The following is a 23,275-nucleotide window of genomic DNA, read 5'->3' as shown; positions in this document are numbered from 1 at the left end:
AGCCTAGAATGTACATTATTCCAAAGTTCAGCAGTTGACTTTCTCAAGAAACCCTACCGACCCCCAATCCCAAAAAACACCGTCGCCTCGATGAGGACCCCCCGACAAAAACCCCTTGCCGACGTCAGCCATTCCTGATCCCAAACCTGGCTCCTCCCACATTTTAAATACCCCCATGGAAGCGGATCAACAAGCATCCCTTCCTCCCTGTTAGGAAAATAAACCGAGTACAAGTAATTTCCCTATAACCAGATTAGTGAGAATGCGAAATAAAAGCGGAAAAATAATACCCGAAAATTGATAACGGAGTTCAGCCAATTGTGCTTACGTCTCCGGGCTGCTGCAGATCTTTTACTAAGAGAGAAAATTTACAGGTGTTTACAAAACACTCACTACTCACAAGAAAGCTCTCTAGTGTAGGAAGAAAGAAATGTTTTGGGATGATTTTGAAGCTAAATGGGTAAGGGTATTTATAGTAGAAACTTAGGGACTAATCTTTGAAAATACCCTAAAGTGCAATGACTAAAGTGAATTTACCCATTCCTATTTTCAACAAACATCTACCAAAATTTTACCAAACTTTGAAAAACATTTTTCAAAGAAACATTTACCAAACTTTGAAAAAACATTTTCCAAAGTTGGTTGCCAAACTTTGAAACTTTTAACAATCTCCCACTTGAAGACTGATTTTAATATGTCTTCACACCTCGATCAATGCAGCAGCATGTGGTCTTGTTATTCTAGCATGCCAACTGAAGCTGAACACAACTTCAGTTTGTCCGTAGTCACCGTCTTTGTCAACATGTCTGCCGGATTTTGAGCTCCACTAATCTTTTCAAGTTTCAAAATCCCATCTTCCAGAAGAGACCGGATAAAATGATATCTCAATTGTATGTGCTTTGTCCTGGAATGAAAAGACGGATTCTTTGCTAGATGGATAGCACTTTGAATGTCGCAATACAAGATATTGTTTTCTTGTTTCTTGCCTAACTCTTCCAAGAAACTTTGGAGCCAAACCATCTCCTTGCTGGCTTCCGTAACAGCGACATATTCTACTTCAGTTGTGGAGAGAGCAACTATCTTCTGTAGTTGAGAAACCCAACTCACTGCAAGTTCCTCCTAGAGTATAGACATACCCTGTAGTGCTCCTTCTGATCGACATTTCCGGCTAAGTCAGCATCTACATAGCCTGTCAGTATCATATCTCCACCTTTGAAACAAAGTGCTTTGTTTGTGGTACCCCAAGATATCTGAGGATCCATTTGACTGCTTCCCAGTGTACCTTGCCCGGATTATTCATGTACCTGCTAACAGCTCCCACTGCATGAGCAATATCTGGTCTGGTACAAACCATGGCATACATCAGACTTCCAATTGTTGAGGCATACGGCACCTTCACCATGTGTGCACGTTCTTCCTTTGTCTTTGGTGATTGGTTTTTGGAGAGTCTGAAATGAACACCTAAAGGTGTACTTACTGGTTTAGCATCTTACATGTTGAACCTGGAGAGTACTTTGTTGATGTACTCAGCCTGCGATAACATTAAAGTCCCCGACTTTGTGTCTCTCTTGATCCTCATCCCAAGAATCTGCTTTGCAGCGCCCAGATCCTTCATAGCAAATTGCTTCGACAATTTTTGCTTCAAGTTTATGATCTCTTGCATGTTTGAGCCTGCAACGAGCATGTCATCAACGTACAACAATAAAATAATGAAACTATTATCGAACCTCTTGATGTAGCAACAATGATCTGCTTGGCATCTGGTAAAACCACTGCTACTCATGAAACTATCGAACTTCTTGTACCACTGTCTAGGAGCTTGTTTTAAACCATACAAGCTCTTCTTCAACCTGCATACCAGGTTTTTCTTGCCTGCCTCTATGAAGCCTTCTGGCTGCCTCATATAGATCTCTTCCTCCAAATCACCATGAAGGAAAGCTGTCTTTACATCTAATTGCTCGAGATGTAAATTCTCCGCAGCTACAATTTTCAACACCAGTCTCATTGTAGACAGTTTTACGACTGGAGAGAAAATTTCATTGTAGTCAATACCTTCTTTTTGCTGAAAACCTTTGACAACCAATCTTGCTTTGTAGCGTTTTTCTCCATCATGTTCTTCTTTGATCCTGTAAATCCACTTGTTATGGAGCGCTTTCTTGCCTGGTGGTAATTCAGCTAATTCCCACGTCTGATTGACATAAGCGAGTCCTCTCATCTTTCATGGAAGACTCCCACTTGACTGAATCCTCCACCTGCATTGCTTCATCATAGCACTCTGGTTCACCATTGTCAGTCAACAAATAGTGCAAAGAAGGCGAATACGTTGGGTTGGTTTAGGAATTCTGGAGGAGCGTCCTCAGTTCTGGTGTGGTGGTTCTTCTTGAACTGCTTCAGGATTGATCTGAACATCATTTCCAGAAATATCCTCGAACTCAGCAAATTCCTTTGTTTCAGCTTCGGTTACTTGATCTGCGGTTGACCTATCTTTGTACATCACATTTTCATTGAAAATGACGTCTCTGCTTCTGATGATCTTTCGATTTTCGTAGTCCCAAAACGGTAACCGAACTCATCACCACCGTAACCAACAAGACGCATTTGTTGGACTTGGCATCAAGTTACTTCTTTCAGCAGAGTTTATGTGTACATAAGAAATACAACCAAACACTCTTAAGTGTGAAAGGTTTATTTCTTTCTTGCTCCAAGCTTCCTCTGGTATTCCGCCATCCAAAGGAACTGAGGGCCCACGGTTGATCAGGTAAGCTGCAGTGTTGATAGCTTCAGCCATAGAAATTTGGGCAATCCGGCATGTATCCTCATGCTTCTGGCACGTCATTCAGAGTTCTGTTCATGCGCTGCTACGCCATCTGCTGCGGTGCTATGGGAACTGTTGTCTCCATCTTGATCCCATTGTTTGCGCAGAAATCTCTGAAACTACTGTCTCTGTACTCTCCTCCATTATCAGACCTCAACCGCTGACTTTCAAACCAGTCTCATTTTCCACCATGGCCTTCCATTTTCTGAAGGTATCAAAGACTTCTGATTTCTTCTTCAGAAAATAAACCCACACTTCCTTGTGAATCATCGATGAAGGTGACAAATATAGTGAGCCTGCAAGAGATGGAACAGGGGATGGTCCCCATAAATCAGTATGAACCAATTCTAACCTTTCTGCCTTGGGAGTCTTGCCAATCTTTGTAAAACGATTTCTTTTGTTTTCCAAAGATGCAATCCTCGCATAGTCCGACATCTACATTCTTTAGATCTGGCAGCTTCCCTTTTGACAGAAGTATCTTCATTCCTTTCTCGCTCATATGGCCGAGCCTTTGGTGCCATAGGTTTGATTTTCCATTAGCATCTGCTACTGTAAAATATCTCTAAATTTGAGGTTACATAGAGAGTACCGGTCTTCTTACCACGAGCAATGACGAGTGCTCCTTGGTAATCTTCCATTCACATCCTGAAAGGTTGTGCTATATCCTTCTCCATCAAGCTGTCCAACAGAAATCAGATTTCTTTTGAGGCCAGGAATATGTCTCACTCCTGCAGCTTCCAGGTGGTCTGGTTTGGCAACTTTAGTCGGATGTCTCCTTTTCCGATGATCTTTAAGGTTTCATATCAGCAAGATGAACCTTCCCAAAATCACCACTGACATAGTTCTCCATGATTTCTTGGTATGGGGTGGAGTGGAAAGATGCCCCTGAATCCAAGATCCATGATTCAATCGGACTGTTGACGCTTAAAATCATGGCATCACCTGTCTCCTCCATCATGTTGGCAGATTCCTGTGCGCCGGTATTTTCTTCGGTGCTCGGCAATCTCTTTGAAGTGACCTTTCTTGCCGCAATTATAACAGGTAAAATCTTTATTTCCTGTTCTTGATTTGCCCTTCTGGATTTTGATCTTCCACTATTTGATTTCTTTGAAGTTCTCCTTCTAGACTCCGTGTGCAAGGTTGAGGAGGGTTGATGCTTCACCCGATTTCTTCGTCGAATTTCTTCACTCAATACCAGATCCCGAACATCGTCGAATTTTAATTTGCTGTTTCCTGACGAACTGCTGACTGCTATAACAGTAGCATTCTAACTGTCTCGTAGAGATGATAAGAGAATTAAAGCTCGAACTTCATCATCGAAATCAATTTCCACTGAACTCAACTGGTTTATGATTGTGTTGAGTTCATTTAGGTTGTGCCACCGATGCCCCTTCCGCATCCGCAAATTGAATAATCGCCTCATCAAATGAACTTTGTTTGAGGCCGATGGGCTTCGTACATACTGGAGAGAGCCGCCATAAGACCCGCCGTGGTCTTTTCCTTGCTATGTTAAAAGCAACATTGCGGGATAATGTCAGTCGGATAACTCCGAGGCTTGTCTGTCGAGAAGAGCCCAATCTTCATCCTTCATGCCCTTGGTTGCTTTCCTGAGAGAGGTTGATATAGATTTTTCTGGTACAAAAAATCTTCAATCTGCATCTTCCAAAAGCCAAAGTCCGCACCATCGAACTTTTCAATTTTCACATTCCCTTCGTCTGCAGCCATCGCTCCCACTCGAATCTGGCTTCGTTTGGATCGTTCTGACAATTCTTGCGAATCACCGTGTATTAGAACACCACGTCGACAAACTCGTATCGCCAACCGAATTTCACTATTCACGAAATTCACTATTCACGTGAATAGTAATGAATAGTAACCTAAGAGAAAATTTGACAAAATTCACAACCAAAAGCTCTGATACCAGTTGTTAGGAAAATAAACCGAGTACAAGTAATTTCCCTATAACCAGATTAGTGGGAATGCGAAATAAAAGCGAAAAATAATACCCGAAAATTGATAACGGAGTTCAGCCAATTGTGCTTACATCTCCGGGCTGCTGCAGATCTTTTACTAAGAGAGAAAATTTACAGGTGTTTACAAAACACTCATACTCACAAGAAAGCTCTTAGTATAGGAAGAAAGAAATGTTTTGGGATGATTTTGAAGCTAAATGGGTAAGGGTATTTATAGTAGAAACTTAGGGACTAATCTTTGAAAATACCCTAAAGGCAATGACTAAAGTGAATTTACCCATTTTCTAATTTCAACAAACATCTACCAAAATTTACCAAACTTTGAAAAACATTTTCAAAGAAACATTTACCAAACTTTGAAAAAAACATTTTCCAACGTTGGTGCCAAACTTTGAAACTTTTAACACTCCCCTCCTTGGACGACGCATCAGCTACACAACCCTTCGGAACAAGATGATGATCTCTGGAAGCCCTCAACCTTTTAAACTGATGGATATCGAAAACGATTATTATCTTGTCACCTTCCGCACTTACTCAGATTGCTTGAAGGTTTTATCTGATGGCCCCTAGACGATTTTCGACCCATTATCTCTCTACTGAACCTTGGTTGTCGGATTTCTCTACACACCATATCCTAGCAATGTCATCGCTTGGATCCGACTCCCTAGCCTACTAGTCACGCTCTATAAATGTAGCATCATCACAAAAATTGGTGAGTGCATTGGCCCGATCATTAAGATCGACTATCAAACCGAGTGTGGCCGAAGAGGGCGATCACAAAATGGCCATAAGAGTCGATCTTAACAGCCCTTAGTGTTCAAGATATCCATCAATGACCGGATTCGGATGATTGAATATGAATCCTTACCTACGGTGTGCTTCAGTTGCGGTACCTATGGCCACTTAAGAACACCTGCCCGAAGTCACAACTACCAACGATCCCCCCACTGCTTCCGATCCCATCAATGTCCTGCCCCAAGCCTGATACTAATGATCCTTTTCGGGCCTTGAAGGCTAGTTTACCGTAGACAAAGACGATCCCAGCGCAACATCCTTGAACCGACTTCTCAACCTAACAACTCCTCTATCACTAAATCCAGATTAACCTTCTATAACACTCCATCGAACAAATCCTAGCCGCCACCACTAGCGATGTCATCAACCCCGAAACACCATTTCCACCTTTGAACCTTATTCTGCCATCCAAATCCATCCACTGCTCCCGCCACCCATGAGAAAGAAAATATTTTGCCCGTACAAAACCTACTAAACTGAAAATCCTTTTGCCTTCACGCAAACTGCTTGTTCTTACCCCCGCTAGATAGAACCTAGCGGTCAAATCATCTATGAAGGTTTATTTATCCCCCCACTTGTCGTGCAGCAGCCACAACCTGAACAAACCAAGAATCCCGCCTAGCTTTGATAGGTCGAACACTCAGTTGTCGTTGTTCCAGATTATGCAAACCATTCCCTACGACCAAACCTCCTGATCCTTCACCTTATCCTCATACAACCTCGACAAGCCCCCATGAAATCACTTCCTCAACATTGATGACCTTTGAGGTGTCAAAGAATGGCTCTCCCAACCCGACTAGTATGTCGGAAGCTTCTTTGTTGAATTAAGTGCCGGTATGGCCTCCCCTATCTCTCATTATTTTATGGAGTTTAATCTATTTTTTTGGAATGTTCAAGGCTGCGACAACCCAAAATTTGTTTCAGCTGCCCATCAATATCTATGCGATTATCATCCTGACATTATCATTTTAGTGGAACCTCGTATTAGTGGCGTCTATACAGATTCAGTCATCGATGCACTTGGTTTTCCGTATTCCCATCGAGTGGAAGCTGCTGGGTATTCTGGAGGTATATGTTGGAAAATAAAACGAGTACGAGTAATTTTTCTATAATCAGATTAGTGAGAATACGAAATAAAAGCGGAAAAATAATACTCGAAATTGATAACGAAGTTAGCCAATTATGCCTACGTCTCCAGATTACTGCAGATCTTTTACTATGAAAGAAAATTTACAAGTGTTTTACAAAACACTCATTATTCACAAGAAAACTCTCTAGTATTGGGCGAAAGAAATGATTTGAGATTTTGGAATGATTTTGAAGCTATATGAACTAGGGTATTTATAGTTGAAGCTTACGGACTAATCTTGTAATTAACTCTATTTCTATTTTAACTAAAAATTGGGCACTGAATTCGATGCCCCCTATTATTGAAAACCCAAGCCGGTGCCCCTAATTTCTAAAAAATTAAGCACCCCTTTTTGACTTTTCCTTTTAATAATTTCCCACTTGAAAACTGATTTTAATCTTTCTTCACACCTTGATCAATGCAGGAACATTTCTAGTCTTGTTATTCTAGCATACCAACTGAAGTTGAACACAACTTCAGTTTGTCTGTGGTCACCGACTTTATCAACATGTCTGCGGGATTTTAAGCTCCACTTATCTTTTCAAGTTTCAAAATCCCATCTTCCAGAAGAGACTGGATAAAATGATATCGCAATTGTATGTGCTTCGTTCTGGAATGAAATGACGGATTCTTCGCTAGATGGATAGCACTTTGACTGTCGCAATACAATACATTGTTTTCTTGTTTCTTGCCTAACACTTCCAAGAGACTTTGGAGCCAAACCATCTCCTTGCTAGCTTCCATAACAACGACATATTCTTGTTAGGATTTTCGGAAGCTCGAATCGACAACCGGAACGGTTTGCAAAGAGGGGTCAGAACGGTTTTGTGTTTAGGGAGTAAGGAGATTGAAAGATAGAGAATTGCACAGCGATTTATAGTGGTTCGACTTTCTCAATCAAAGTCTAAGTCCACTACCTTAGCTCCTCACAAGGATTTTCCAACATATTCACTAATTTGTTCTTTCTTTTAAGGATAAAGAGTAACCTTACAAACTCCCTAGTTTTTCCGGGCTAAACTAGAACATTTCCCTAGCTTTTACACGGGATTAGCTAGAACCTTTCCCCTTTACAAAAGGATAAGAAATGTAAACAAAAATACCTCTCTAAGGTAGGTGTTTACAAGATTGAGCTCACAAGAACAAAATATTTACAAGAGAAAGATGAAATAAGAATGAAAAACTCTTCTCTTGTGTTTGATTGCTTGGATAGTTGTTCTATTACTTCAAGTGTCCTTAGCTTGTATTTATAGCTTGGAATGTGTTTGAAGTCATATCTAGCCGTTGGGGATGTTTTGGAGCCGTTTGGGAATGATTTTTCTGCAAACATAGGCTGCCCATAATGGGGGGAATCGATACCCCTTCATAATATTATGACAGTTGGGCTGATGAACAGTGAGGGAATCGGTACCCTCAAGGGGGAATCGGTTCCCTCTGAGTAATCTGTTATTTCTCAGAGCCAAACCATGCTGGGGGGGAATCTGTTCCCGGGGAATCGATACCCCCTGGGGGGAATCTGTACTCCCTGGACAATCTGATTTTTCTTGAAACCCTTTAAAAAGAAAATATTTTTGGCTCAATTAAGGCTCGAAATACTTTTAAAATTGTTTTAAAATAGTTTAAGTATAAAACACAATTTTACACTTTAGTAAGGATTAAAATGAACTTTGAAAGACTTGGAGTAATATTTTGATATTCGAATAATTACATCGAATATACTTAGAAAATCTTTTGTAAAATCTTAAAATTCATTTAACTTAATTTGTTATATCGAAACATCAAAATGTTTTCAACAATCTCCCCCTTTTTGATATAACAAAACATTTGAGTAATTTTAAGATTTTGAAATCAAGTTTGAAATTACTCCCCCTTACTTTAACACTTCTCCACTTTAACACCTTCACACTTCTCCCCCTTTTTGTTAAATCAAAAAGACTCTAATCTTTGAAGTTCAAAATAACTTTAGAGAGTAAGTAGTAAATTTGAAATTTAAAAATCATTTGAAAAATCAAAGCTCCCCCTCAATAAATGCATTTCAAATAAAATTTAGCTTTAAGAACAAGACACTTAAACAAAATTGAATTTCAACAAGAATAACAAACACGTTAGTAGCATATGAATTCAATATATCCAAGACTAAATACTTTATGCAATACCAATTGTTGAAATTTGATATCAATATCAATTGTTAAAATTAAGTGCACATGCATAAAGTTTTCCAAAAATGTTATGCATTTGAAAATTTGATATCAATTGTTAGAGAGATATCATTTTCATTTAAACCACATGCATAAACATTCAAATTTAGGTCAAAAATTTTAAAATTTGTAAAATCAAAGTATTTGAAAAGTTGATATCAATTGTTAGAGAGATATCATTTGCATTAAAACAAATTTTGACCAAAATTTTATTATGATGAACTAAAAATTCTGAAAAATCATTACAACTTTAAAATGTTCATCAAAATCATCTTTTCAACATGAGATTAAAACAATGATGCAATCATTTAAAACCAAAACTTATACATGCTTAAAATCAAAGAGCAACCAAATAACCAAAATTAAAAGTATTAAGCTTAGAGGTTACCCATTCCTTTTTCATGTGTGGCTAAGCACTTGAATATCATTTTCATCACAATTGCTTCCACACACCTACAAGAGACATTTAAGTAGATTTTGGTATCCAAATTGCTTTGGATCCTTGAAAGTTAGTTACAATTCCCCTTGTTCCTTTTGGAACCCATACTTGCCTAATTTTAAAACGTTTTCCTTTCTTCAAAGGCCAAGTATGTTCCATATGACCATGATAATGGCAATGTGAGCATTTTTCCATATTTAAACATAATAGGTTGATTTTAGAAATTAATTCTTTTTCTTTATTAAGCTTTCAAACTTAACACCTAACTCAAAATTTTCTTTTTCTAAATCATTTATTTTGATTTTTGAAAGCTCTAAATTATTTTTCAAAATTTCATTTTGATTTTCAAAATCAACTTTTGCTTTCAATCAAATTATCTTTATTTGAGTTTTGAAATTAATTTCGTATTTGGAATTCATGGTCTCAAATCCCAAAAACAACCTATTTATCTTTGTAACTCATCAAAAGTAAATGAATATTCATTTGAGTTAGAAGATACCTTAAATTCTTCTTGAGTGGTCATGAGGCATAGGTTGACTACTTCATCTTCATCATTGTCTTCATCCACCTCATCACTTGAATCTTGATAGCTTTCATTGATGTCTACGTCCTCATTCTTCTTCTTCTTCTTCTTCTTATTTTTCTTCTCTTCCCTTTCTTTATCTTCCTTCACCATCATCTCATGAGTAAGAAGGGAACCAATTAGCTCGTCGAGAGGTGAGACTTTAGGTTTCTTGCTTCGATAATGACCGTCTTCTTTGATTGCCACTCCTTTAGAAGAGAGTAAATCATCTTTCTCACAAGCTTCTCATTAGGGATTACTTCTCCATATCCCTTGAGACCGTTGATATCACGGAAAATCTATCCGTCATAGCTTTGATGTCTTCATCGGGTTTCATCTTGAAGTTCTCGTAACTATAGTTGAGAAGACTTTTCTTTGATTCCCTCACTTCGTCGGTTCCTTCATGAGTGACTTGGAGCTTATCCCAAATCTCTTTGGCACTGGAATAAGATGAGACTCTTCCATATTCATTTGGGCCTAAAGCACAAAATAGAATATATATAGCCTTAGAATTAAACTGAAAATATTTCTGCTCTTCTCTACTCCAATCGTTGTACTTGCCGGGTGGAGAGGAGTAACCGTCCATGATTGAGTAACAAGCTCCTAGATTGTATGATTGAATGAAGTACATCATCTTATTCTTCCAATGTGCATAATTTGCTCCTTTGAAGAAGGGTGGCTTGTTGACCGATTGTGAATCCATATATATTCTTCAAGATAAAGCACCGGAGGAAAAAGTCATTTCTTTGTCGGTTGCGTCGGGAATTGGTAGAGCTTCTTCTAGGATCGTCTCAAGGTGGTTAAACCTTCTTAATGAGTTAGGCTCTTATACCAATTGTTAGGATTTTCAGAAGCTCGAATAGATAACCGGAACGGTTTGCAAAGAGGGGTCGGAACGGTTTTGTGTTTAGGGAGTAAGGAGATTGAAAGATAGAGAATTACACAGTGATTTATAGTGGTTCGACTTTCTCAATCAAAGTCTACGTCCACTACTTAGCTCCTCACCAAGGATTTTCCAACAATTCACTAATTTGTTCTTTCTTTTGAGGTAAAAGTAACCTTACAAACTCCCTAGTTTTTCCGGGCTAAACTATAACCTTTCCCTAGCTTTTACACGGGATTAGCTAGAACCTTTCCCCTTTACAAAATGATAAGAAATATAAACAAGAAAAACCTCTCTAAGGTAGGTGTTTACAAGATTGAGCTCACAAGAACAAAATATTTACAAGAGAAAGATGAAATAAGAATGAAAAACTTTTCTCTTGTGTTTGATTGCTTGGATAGTTGTTCTATTACTTCTTCAAGTGTCCTTAGCTTGTATTTATAGCTTGGAATGTGTTTGAAGACATATCTAGCCGTTGGGGATGTTTTGGAGCCGTTTGGGAATGATTTTTCTGCAAAAATATGCTGCCCAGAATGGGGGGAATCGGTACCCCTTCATAGGGAATCGATACCCCTTCATAATATTCAAATATTATGACCGTTGGGCTGATGAACAGTGAGGGAATCGGTACCCTCAAGAGGGAATCGGTTCCCTCCGAGTAATCTGTTATCTCTCGGAGCCAAACCATGCAGGGGGAATCTGTACCCGGGGAATCGATACCCCTGGGGGGAATCTGTTCCCAGGGAATCGATACCCCCTGGGGGGAATCTGTTCCCCCTGGGGAGGGGGAATATGTACCCACTGGACAATCTAATTTTTCTTGAAACCCTTTAAAAAGAAAATATTTTTGGCTCGATTAAGGCTCGAAATACTTTGTAAAATTGTTTTTAAAATAGTTTAAGTATAAAACACAATTTTACAATTTAGTAAGGATTAAAATGAACTTTGAAAAACTTAGAGTAATATTTTGATATTCGAATAATTACATCGAATATACTTAGAAAATCTTTTGTAAAATCTTAAAATTCATTTAACTTAATTTGTTATATCGGAACATCAATTTGTTTTCAACAATTCTGCTTCAGTTGTGGAGAGAGCAACTATCTTCTATAGTTGAGAAACCCAACTCACTGCAGTTCCTCCTAGAGTATAGACATACCTTGTAGTGCTCATTCTGATGTCAACATTTTCGGCTAAATCAGCATCTACATAACCTGTTAGTATCGTATCTCCACCTTTGAAACAAAGTGCTTTGTTTTTGGTACCCCCGCAGATATCTGAGGATCAATTTGACTGCTTCCCAATGTATTTTGCCCGGATTATTCATGTACCTGCTAACAGCTCCCACTGCTTGAGCAATATCTGGCCTGGTACAAACCATGACATACATCAGACTTCCAATTGGTGAGGTATACGACACCTTCACCATGTGTGCACGTTCTTTCTCCGTCTTTGGTGACTGTTCTTTGGAGAGTCTAAAATGAACACCTAAAGGTGTACTTACTAGTTTAACATCTTGCATGTTGAACCTGGAGAGTACTTTGTTGATGTACTAAGTCTGTGATAACATCAAAGTCCCCGACTTTGTGTATCTCTTGATCCTCATCCCAAGAATCTACTTTGCAGCGCCCATATCTTTCATAGCAAACTGCTTCGACAATTTTTGCTTCAAGTTTATAATATCTTGCATGTCTGAGCCTGCAACGAGCATGTCATCAACGTACAATAATAAAATAATGAAGTTGTTGTAGAACCTCTTGATGTAGCAACAATGATTTTCTTGGCATCTGGTAAAACCACTGCTACTCATGAAACTATCAAACTTTTTGTACCATTGTCTAGGAGCTTGTTTTAAACCATACAAGCTCTTCTTCAACCTGCATACCAGGTTTTTCTTGCCTACCTCTATGAAGCCTTTTGGTTGCCTCATATAGATTTCTTCCTCCAAATCACCATGAAGGAAAGCTGTCTTTACATCTAATTGCTCAAGATGTAAATTCTCTGCAGCTATAATTTTCAACACCAATCTGATTGTAAACAATTTTACGACTGAGAGAAAATTTCATTGTAGTCAATACCTTCTTTTTTTTGAAAGCCTTTGATAACCAATCTTGCTTTGTAATGTTTGCTCCCATCGTTCTCTTCTTTGATCATGTAAATCCACTTGTTATGGAGCGCTTTCTTGCCTGGTGGGTGTCTGGTTCTTCTTGAATGCTTAGGACTGATCTGAACATCATTTCCAGAAATCTCCTCGAAACTCAACAAATTCCTTTGTTTCAGCTTTGTATTTGAGCTACTTGATTCTATGGTTAAACTGTCTTTGTACATCACATTCTCATTGAAAATGACATCTCTGCTTTTGATGATCTTCGATTTTCATAGTCCCAAAACCGGTAACGAACTCAACACCACCATAACCAACAAAGACATATTTGTTGGACTTGGCATCAAGTTTACTTCTTTCAGCAGAGTTTATGTATACATAAGAAATATAACCAAACACTCTTAAGTGTGAAAGATTTATTTCTTTTTTGCTCCAAACTTCTCTGGTATTCCGCCATCCAAAGGAACTGAGGTCCCATGGTTGATCTGGTAACCTGTAGTGTTGATAGCTTCAACCCATAGAAATTTGGGCAATCTGGCATGTAACCTCATGCTTCTGGTACGTTCATTCAGAGTTTTGTTCATGCGCTCTGCTACGCAATTCTGCTGCGGTGTCATGGGAACCGTGTCTCTATCTTGATCCCATATTTGCGCAAAAATCTAAATCTTCTATTTCTGTACTCCTCCATTGTCAGACCTCAACCGCTTAACTTTCAAACCAGTCTCATTTTCCACCATGGCCTTCCATTTTCTGAAGGTATCAAAGACTTCCGATTTCTTCTTCAGAAAATAAAACCACCTTCCTTGTAGAATCATCGATGAAGGTGACATATAATGAGCATGCAAGAGATGGAACTGGAGATGGTCCCATACATCAGTATGAACTAACTCTAACTTTTCAGCCTTGGGTGTCTTTCCAATCTTTGCAAAACTGACTTTCTTTTGTTTGCCAAAGATGTAATCCTCGCATAGTTCGACATCTACACTCTTTAGATCTGGCAGCTTCCCTTTTGATAAAAGTGTCTTCATCACTTTCTCGTTTATATGGCCAAGCCTTGGTGCCATAGGTTTGATTTCCATCAGCATTTGCTATTGTAATGATTCTTTAATTTAAGGTTACATAGAGAGTACCAGTCTTCTTACCACGAGCAATGACGAGTGCTCCTTTGGTAATCTTCCATTCACAGCTGAAAGGTTGTGTTATATCCTTCTCATCAAGCTGTCCTACAGAAATCAAGTTCTTTTGAGGCCAGGAATAGTCTCACTCTTCAGCTTCCAGGTGGTCTGGTTTGGCAGCTTAATCGGATGTCTCCTTTTCCGATGATCTTCAAGGTTTCATCATCAGCTAGATGAACCTTCCCAAAATCACCACTAACATAATTCTCCATGATTTCTCAGTATAGGGTGGAGTGGAAAGATGCCTCTGAATCCAAGATTCATGATTCAATCGAACTGTTAACGCTTAGAATCATGGCATACCTGTCCTCTGTCACTTGAAAGATCATGTGCGCCAGTTTTTCTTCGGTGCTCGACAATCTCTTTTAAAGTGACCCTTTTTGCCGCAGTTATAACAGATAAAATCTTTATTTCCCGTTCTTAATTTTCCCCATTCTGGATTTGGATCTGCCACGATTTGAATTTCTTTATGAAGTTCTCCCTCTGGACTTCGTGTGCAAGGCTGAGGAGGTTGATGCTTCACCCGATTCTCTCCGTCGAATTTCTTCGCTCAGTACCAGATTTCGGACATCATCGAATTTCAATTTGTTGTTTCCTGACGAGCTGCTAACTGATGCAACAGTAGCATTCCAACTGTCTGGTAGAGATGATAAGAGAATTAAAGCTCGAACTTCATCATCGAATTCAATTTCCACGGAACTCAACTGGGTTGTAATTGTGTTGAGTTCATTTATGTGTTGAGCAACTAATGCCTCTTCCGCCATCCGTAAATTTAATAATCGCCTCATCAAATGAACTTTGTTTGAGGTCGATGACTTCTCATACATACTGGAGAGAATCGCCATAAGACCCGCCATGGTCTTTTCCTTTGCTATGTTGAAAGCAACATTTCGGGACAACGTCAGTCGGATAACTCCGAGGGTTTGTCTGTCGAGAAGAGCTCAGTCTTTATTCTTCTTGCCCTCTGGTTGTTTCCTTGATAGAGGTTGATATAGATTTTTCTAGTACAGAAAATCTTTAATCTGCATCTTCCAAAAGCCAAAGTCTGCACCATCGAACTTCTCAATTTTCACATTCCCTTCGTCTGCAGCTATCGCTCCCACTCGAATATGGCTTCGTTTGGATCATTTCTGACAATTTTCGTGAACCGTCGTGTATCAGAACACATTCGTCGACAAAATCGTATCGCCGACAAATTTTTTACTATTCACGTGAATAGTACTAAATAGTAACCTCACAAAAAATTGACAAAATTTACAACCAAAAGCTCTGATTACCAGTTGTTGGGAAATAAAACGAGTACGAGTAATTTCCCTATAACCAGATTAGTGAGAATGCGAAAATAAAAGCGGAAAAATAATACCCGAAATTGATAACGGAGTTCAGCCAATTATGCCTACGTCTCCGGACTGCTGCAGATCTTTTACTATGAGAGAAAATTTACAGGTGTACAAAACACTCACTACTCACAAGAAAACTCTCTAGTATTGGGAGAAAGAAATGATTTGGGATTTTGGGATGATTTTAAAGCTAAATGAACTAGGGTATTTATAGTTGAAGCTTAGGGACTAATCTTGTAATTAACCCTATTTCTATTTTAATTAAAAATTATAGTGCCCCCATTGTTGAAAACCTAATTTCTGGAAAATTAATCCCCCTTTTTGACTTTTCCTTCCAAAAGTATATGGATCTATTGGAGGGATCCTCTTGAAGTGAAAATTCTTACCAACCACTTCCAATATATCCATTGTCGTATTTCTCAAAGATCTGACAATAAAGTGGTCTTTTCCACATTTGTTTATGCCCGTCACAGCGAGTCAAAACGTCGCTTTCTTTGGCCTCAACTCTACAGCCTTACATCTTCGATAAGCTTCCCTTGGATTATCTTTGGCGAATTTAACGCCACTCTCAGTTCCTCTGACCGTTTGGGCGATGGTTCTTCCTCAAAGGCGTTTAAGATTTTCTAAGAATTTCTCTATAACTGTTGCTTGTGGGATATGGGGTTTTTCGATCCAAATTTTACATGGTCTCGTGGAGCTACTCAAGTTCACCTTGACAGGTTTATTTACAATTTACCTTGGGATGAGGTATATCCCAAAGCTATGGTTAAGCATCTTATTCACATAAGATCATATCATAAGTTAATCACGCTCCTCATTGGGTTTCCTCTTGCCCAATCCTCAAAGAAACTCTTTCGCTACTTCTCTAGGTGGCAATCTCATATTGACTTCCAGATCATGATTAAAGATAATTGAAAATCGAATGACAATATTTCAGAAAAATATATAATTTCATTAAGGCTACCAAATCTTGGAACCAACTAGTGTTTGGATTTATCGGTAAGAGGAAAAGATCTTTAATGTCCCGTTTACACGGTATTCAATGTGTACTATGCACCCGATAGTCTAACTTTCTAATGAAACTCGAAAATGAGTTGCTCTTCAAACTTGAATCTGTGATAGACTAAGAAGAACTCCTATGGCGATAGAAATCTAGATTTGACTGGATTGTTATGGGAGATAGGAATGCCACTTATTTTTCATAAGAAAACCTCTATTCGAAAGCAGCAAAACAAAATTAGATCACTTCATATCAACAATGGAGAGTGGTGTAGTGATGACTCCATACTCAAGGAAAGTTTGTCAATTATTTTGGCAAACTCTACTCCTTAAATAACCATCATCATGGTCAATTCCATTGCCATGGCAATTTTCCCCATGTCCCTTCCAGTATGATGCAGTCGCTCGAAGAGGTCCCTTTAAATGCTAAAATCCATGTGACCATCATGGAAATGACACCTCTTAAATCTCTTGGTGTTGACGGACTCCACGCTGAATTCTTTCAAAAGAATTGAAGTATCATCGGTGACTCGGTGTCTGTAGTCATTCAAAAAGTCTTCCAAGGTGATTCTATAGAGGTGGAACTTAATCGAATTCTCCTATTTCTTATTCCTAAAACCACTTCCCCGGAGTCGTTTGGCGATTTTTGACCTATCAGCCAATGCTAGGTTTTTTATAAACTTCTCTCCAAAGTGATTGTTCTTCGTTTAAAGTTGTCAAGCCTATTCTTGTAAAGTTAAACCAGACAAGTTTTGTTACTGGATGAAACATCACTGACAACATCATCATCAATAAGGAAGTTATTCACTCAATACGATCGACCCAATCAAAGTAAAAGTGGATGGCTATTAAGGTTGACCTCGAAAAGGCATTCGACCAACTTCGATGGCACTTCAACCATGATACCCTCCATGACATTGGTTTTTCGTCTGGCTTAATATGAATCATTATGAACTGTGTAACTTCTTCGTAAATGCAAATTCAATGGAATGACAGCCTCACTTCCATATTTCATCCTGAATGCGACATCCACTAGGGAGACCCTCTCCCCCTATCTCTTCGTTCTAGCCATGGAACAACTAGATCACAACATCTCTTTCTCTGTTCACTCGATCATCTAGCAAGCTTTTCTTTTTATCCGAAATAGTATACCAAGGTAGAACCAGACCAAGCAAAAATTATCGATGACATTCTCACTAACTTCGACTATTTCTCCGATCATCGGGTCAGCAAACGAAAAACTCAACTTTATTTCTCACCCTCCACCAAGCATGAGGCTAGAACTTTAATTAGTTCCGAGCTGGGATTTTAGACTGTTGACTCACTCGGCAAATATCTTGGTGTTCCTATTATCCACAAAGGAACCCGATGCTCAGATTTCGATTTCATCCTCGATAAGATGAAAGTACGCCTAAATGGATGGGTGACCAAAACTCTCTCCTTTGCCGACCATATCACGCTTGCGAAGTCAGTTCTCTCTGTCATTCCCATTTAGTTCATGCAAACATCTCTCTTCCCGAAGTCTGTTTGCAATGAAATCGATGTTGCGGAAGATGACTATCGGATAGAGAAAAATCGCAACTAATAATTTGAGAAAATAAAAATGAAGATAAAAGAGACACACAATTTACGTGGAAAACCTCTAAAAAATATAGGGTAAAAACCACGGGCAACGGTAGAAGAATTTCACTATGAGAAAATAGGATTTACAACTTCTCTCGATCTACCAATGAGAAAACAATGATAATTCTCTCTTGATCATAAGGAGAAAGCAACTCTCAAGAAACTCTCTAAATTTTCTCTAGTATTGGAAGAAAGCTAGAATGCTTTGGGATGGTTTTGAAGCTAAATGAGCTAGGGTATTTATAGTTGAAGCTTAAGGATTAATCTTATAAATACCCTAAAGTAAAATGACTAATTTTAGCAATTTTACCATACAAAAAATAACAAAAATTTGCTGCCACCGAATTCCATCGAATTCACGCACATTGGAGCTGCCAAATTTGAAAATCAAATTTGCAGCAAAGTATGACTTTTATTTTTTCAACAATCTCCCACTTGAAGATTTGATTTGAAAAATCATATCTTCACACTATTTTTTCTACCTTGTACCTTCATATTGCTTACGTCTCTAACAGGCCACAAGAGGATCTACACTAGGGAAATTTATCAGCATTGATTGCCTTCGTCATGAAATCTGCTATGTTGTTTTTGGTATGGATCTTCTGCATATCTACAGTTCCTTCTTCAACCTTTTCACGAATGAAATGGTACTGAACTCGTATGTGTTTTGTCCTCGAATGAAATGCTGGATTCCTTGCTAAATGCAAGGCGCTTTGACTGTCATAAAACAGAGAGACATACTCTTGATTGTGCCTAAGCTCCTCCAATAACATCTTCAACCAAATTGTTTCTCTACTGGCTTGTGTAGCTGCTACATATTATGCCTCTGTTGTGGATGTAGCCACAACTAACTGCAATTTTGAAACCCAGCTTACAGCTCCACCAGCAACTTTGAACACATACCCTATAGTAGATTTGCTTTTATCCAAATCCCTTGCATAGTCAGAATCTACATACACATTGATTAGTAAATTTGATCCTCCATAACATAATGCAATATTTGAGGTCTCTTTGATGTATCTCAGGATCCTCTTTACTGTGTTCTAATGCTCTTTGCCTGGATTCACCATGTACCAACTAACCACTCCCACTGCTTGTGCAATGTCTGGTCTTGTGCATATAATAACGAACATTAAACTTCCTACTGCTGATGCATACGGTACTCGAGACATCTCCATCCTCTCTTTTTTACTGCTAGGACTCATACTGGAGGATAATTTGAAATTAATAGAAATAGGGGTAAACATTGACTTACAATCTTGCATGCTGAATTGTGAAAAGATCTTCTTCAAGTAATTCTTTTGTGAAAGCCAAATCTTCCTATTACTTCTGTCTCGGTGAATTTGCATCCCTAGAATCTTGTTTGCTGATCCCAAGTCCTTCATTTAAAATTCCCTAGCCAGTTGTGCCTTCAATTCTTCAATATGATCTTTGTTGGGTCCTGCAACCAACATGTCATCCACATACAACATCAATATAACAAAATAGTAATCACCAGACCTCTTGAAATAAGCACAAGGGTCTGCATTAAGTCTGTTGTATCCAAGGCACATAATGAAGGAATCAAATCTCTTATACCAACACCTCGGTGCCTGCTGTAGACCGTACAAAGATTTGTTCAACCTGCAAACCAAGTTCTTCTTTTATTTTTCTTCAAAACCTTCAGGCTAGAGCATATAAATCTCTTATTCAAGATTTCCATGAAGAAAAGCTATTTTAACATCTAGCTGCTCTAGATGTAAGTTCAATGTAGCACATATTGCCAAAACTACTCGAACTGTTGTTAGTCGAACCACAGGAGAAAATATTTCATTGAAATCAATATCTTCTTTTTGAGCATATCCTTTGACCATCAGTCTTGCACGATACCTCTCCACTTGATCGTCATCATTGAAATCAAGGTCCCATGTATAATTTTTATGAAGTGCTTCAATTTCTTCTTGCATCGCCATCATCCACAGTGAAGCATCTGAGCTGTTTATTGTCTCCTCATATGTTGATGGCTCACCGTCCTCTGTTAAAAGGCAGTATGCAATATTTCCTTCTATAACATAATCTGAGTGCCAATTGGGAAGTCTTCTCATACGTTCTGATTGACAAGTTGTTGGAGCTTCAGAACTCTCTGGTTCTTGTTCATCATGTGTCGGTTCTACTTTAGAAGAATCTCTTTGTTCAATCTCCTTTTCCACATGTATATGTGTAGTCTTTAACTTTTCAGCGCTATCATCGTCTTTTCTTTATAGTTTATCCTCTACAAAGATAACATCCCTGCTAATGATCACTTTGCGGGCAGTGGGATCCTAAAAGCGATACCCCTTTATACCATCAGCATACCCCAAGAATTTGCATTTCTTGTATTTTAGATCTAGCTTTGAAATTTCTTGGGAGTTATACATCACGTACACAATACTTCCAAATACATGGAGGTTTGAATAATCAGCTGGTTTACCAGTCCACATCTCCATTGGTGTCTTCAGCTCTATTATAGTTGATGGAGCTCGATTCACCAAATAACAGGCGGTATTGACTGCTTCTGCCCAGAATGATTTTTCTATGAATACATCCCTCAACATTGCTCTTGTTCTTTCTAACAGGGTTTTGTTCATCCGCTCTACCACTTCATTTTGTTGAGGAGTGTTCGCCACTGTGAACTGTCTTTTAATGCCTTCTTTCCTACAAAAGTCATCAAATTATTCGCTTGTGTATTCTCCTCCATTAACTATTCTGAAACACTTGATCTTATTTCCAGAATCAAGTTCCACATGTGCTTTGAAGTTTTTGAAAGTTAAAAACACATTTGACTTCTTCTTAATAGGGTACACCCAACATTTCCTGGAGTATTCATCAATAAATGAGACAAAGTATTTTGCTCCGCCTAGGTATGTAACTGGTGCTTGCCATACGTCAGAATGAACCAATTCTAGAACACTTTTGCCTCTAGAATTTGACGTGTTGAATTTCAACCGGTGTTGCTTACTTGTTATGCAATGCTCACACAAAGTAAGTGATACATTTGTTAAGCCTGGAAGTAGCTTTTGCTCCACAAGGACTTTCATTCATTGTTCTGAAATGTGTCCAAGTTTCTGATGCCATAGCATTGCAGAATCTGAACTACATGAGGAAACAGAGGCTTTTGCTTCTAGCAAAGTTTCTCCCTTCAGCATGTACAAGTTTCCAGCTATCTTTTCGCCTTTCAGCACCACAAGCGCTCCACAGAACACCTTCATGATTCCTTTCTGTGTTTCAATCTTGCTTGCATTATTATCCAACAATTCGTAGGATAATAAATTTTTCTTCAGACTTTCACGTGCCGCACATCTCGAACAACTTTAATTGTTCCATCATACATCTTCAATTTGATGGTTCCCACGCCAATGATCTCTAAGGCATGATCCTTGCAACTATACACAGATCCTCCTGAGACAGGTTCATAATGATTGAACCATTCTCTTTCTTGAGGTCATGTGATATGTTGCTCCCGAATTAATGAGCCATATATCTGCATATCTCTTTCTGCCTTCCACGGTAGTTGACGCTTCACAGCATAGAGCATCTCCATCATCTGAAGTGTTTGCGGTATTGCCTTGTGGATTGGAGTTTTATTTAAACTCCAACAATCCTTCTTTAAGTGACCCTTCTTTCCATAGTTGTAGCATTTTAAATTCTTCTTGCTTCTCGACTTCGATCTACTATGTTTGTGACTGATACGTTGGCCACGTTCTGTTGATCTCTCTCATCGTTGTCAACGCTTCTGCTTGTTGCAGATTTACTTGTCTGTCTTCCTTGTTCTTACGCCGATTTTCTTCTTGAAGAACAGCAACTGCAACGTCATCGAAGACTAGACTGGTGACATTACTGTTTGTCAAGTTAATGATGAGTTGATCATACGAATCAGTTAGACTTGAAGTAGAAGTTCAACACGTTCTTGTTCTCCTATTGTACATCTTAAGGATGTAAACTGAGAAAATAACATGTTCAGTGTTTAAGTGCTCCGTCACTAAAGTAGATTCTGACATACAAAGAGTGTACAATTTCCTCTGAAGGAAAATTTTATTGTGCAACGATGTGGCCTCGTACAATTTGGTGAGATGAACATATCTCCTTAGTTGTCTTCTTCTCCTCGATGCTTGACAATACTTCATCTGCTAATGCTATATGAAAGTTTGACATAGCATTCCCGTCCATTTCGATCCATTTTTTGTCATCTGTGAAATCCACCGGCCTTTCACTGATAGCTGCTAGATAACCATCTTTCCTCAGGATGGCCTTCATCTTCAATTTCCACAATGAAAAATTTCTCCCATTGAATTTTTCAATATCAAATTTTGTTTCCATAGCTTCTATTACGGATAGCTCCCACTATTTCACTATCGTAAATAGTTCTCTAGAACCTTCAAAGAATGGGTAATAACTTCTTACTTTTATGTTGGAGAAACCACCTTTTGGTGGCAACCACAAAGACAATAAGCAGATATTACACACTCAAATCTGGCTCAGATACCAATTGTTGCGAAAGACGGCTATCGGATAGAGTAAAATCGCAACTAATAATTTGAGAAAATAAAAATGAATATAAAAGAGACACAAAATTTACGTGGAAAACCCCTAAATAATATAGGGTAAAAACCACGGGCAACGGTAGAAGAATTTCACTATGAGAAAATTTTGAGAGAAAATTTACAAGTGTTTTACAAAACACTCACTACTCACAAGAAAACTCTCTAGTATTGGGAGAAAGAAATGATTTGGGATTTTGGGATGATTTTAAAGCTAAATGAACTAGGATATATAATTGAAGCTTAGAGACTAATCTTGTAATTAACCCTATTTCTATTTTAATTAAAAATTATGGTGCCCCCATTGTTGATAACCCAAGCCAATGCCCCCAATTTCTAGAAAATTAAGCCCCCTTTTTTACTTTTCCTTCCAATAGTATATGGATCTATTAGGGGATCCTCTTGAAGTGAAAATTCTTACTGACCACTTCCAATATATCCATTGTCGTATTTCTCAAAGATCTGACAACAAAGTGGTCTTTGTCACAGTTGTTTATGCCCGTCCCAGCTAGTTAAAACGTCACTTTCTTTGGCCTCAACTCTACAGCCTTGCATCTTTGATAAGCTTCTCTTGGATTATCTTTGGTGACTTTAACGCCACTCTCAGTTCCTCTGACCGTTTGGGCGGTGGTTCTTCCTCAAAGTCGTGTAAGATTTTCCAAGAATTTCTCTATAATTGTGGCTTGC

Source organism: Hibiscus syriacus, unplaced genomic scaffold (assembly GCF_006381635.1).
Source record: "Hibiscus syriacus cultivar Baekdansim isolate YM2019G1 unplaced genomic scaffold, ASM638163v2 tig00110483_pilon, whole genome shotgun sequence".
NCBI lineage: Eukaryota > Viridiplantae > Streptophyta > Magnoliopsida > Malvales > Malvaceae > Hibiscus > Hibiscus syriacus.
This window is presented reverse-complemented; position numbering follows the sequence as displayed.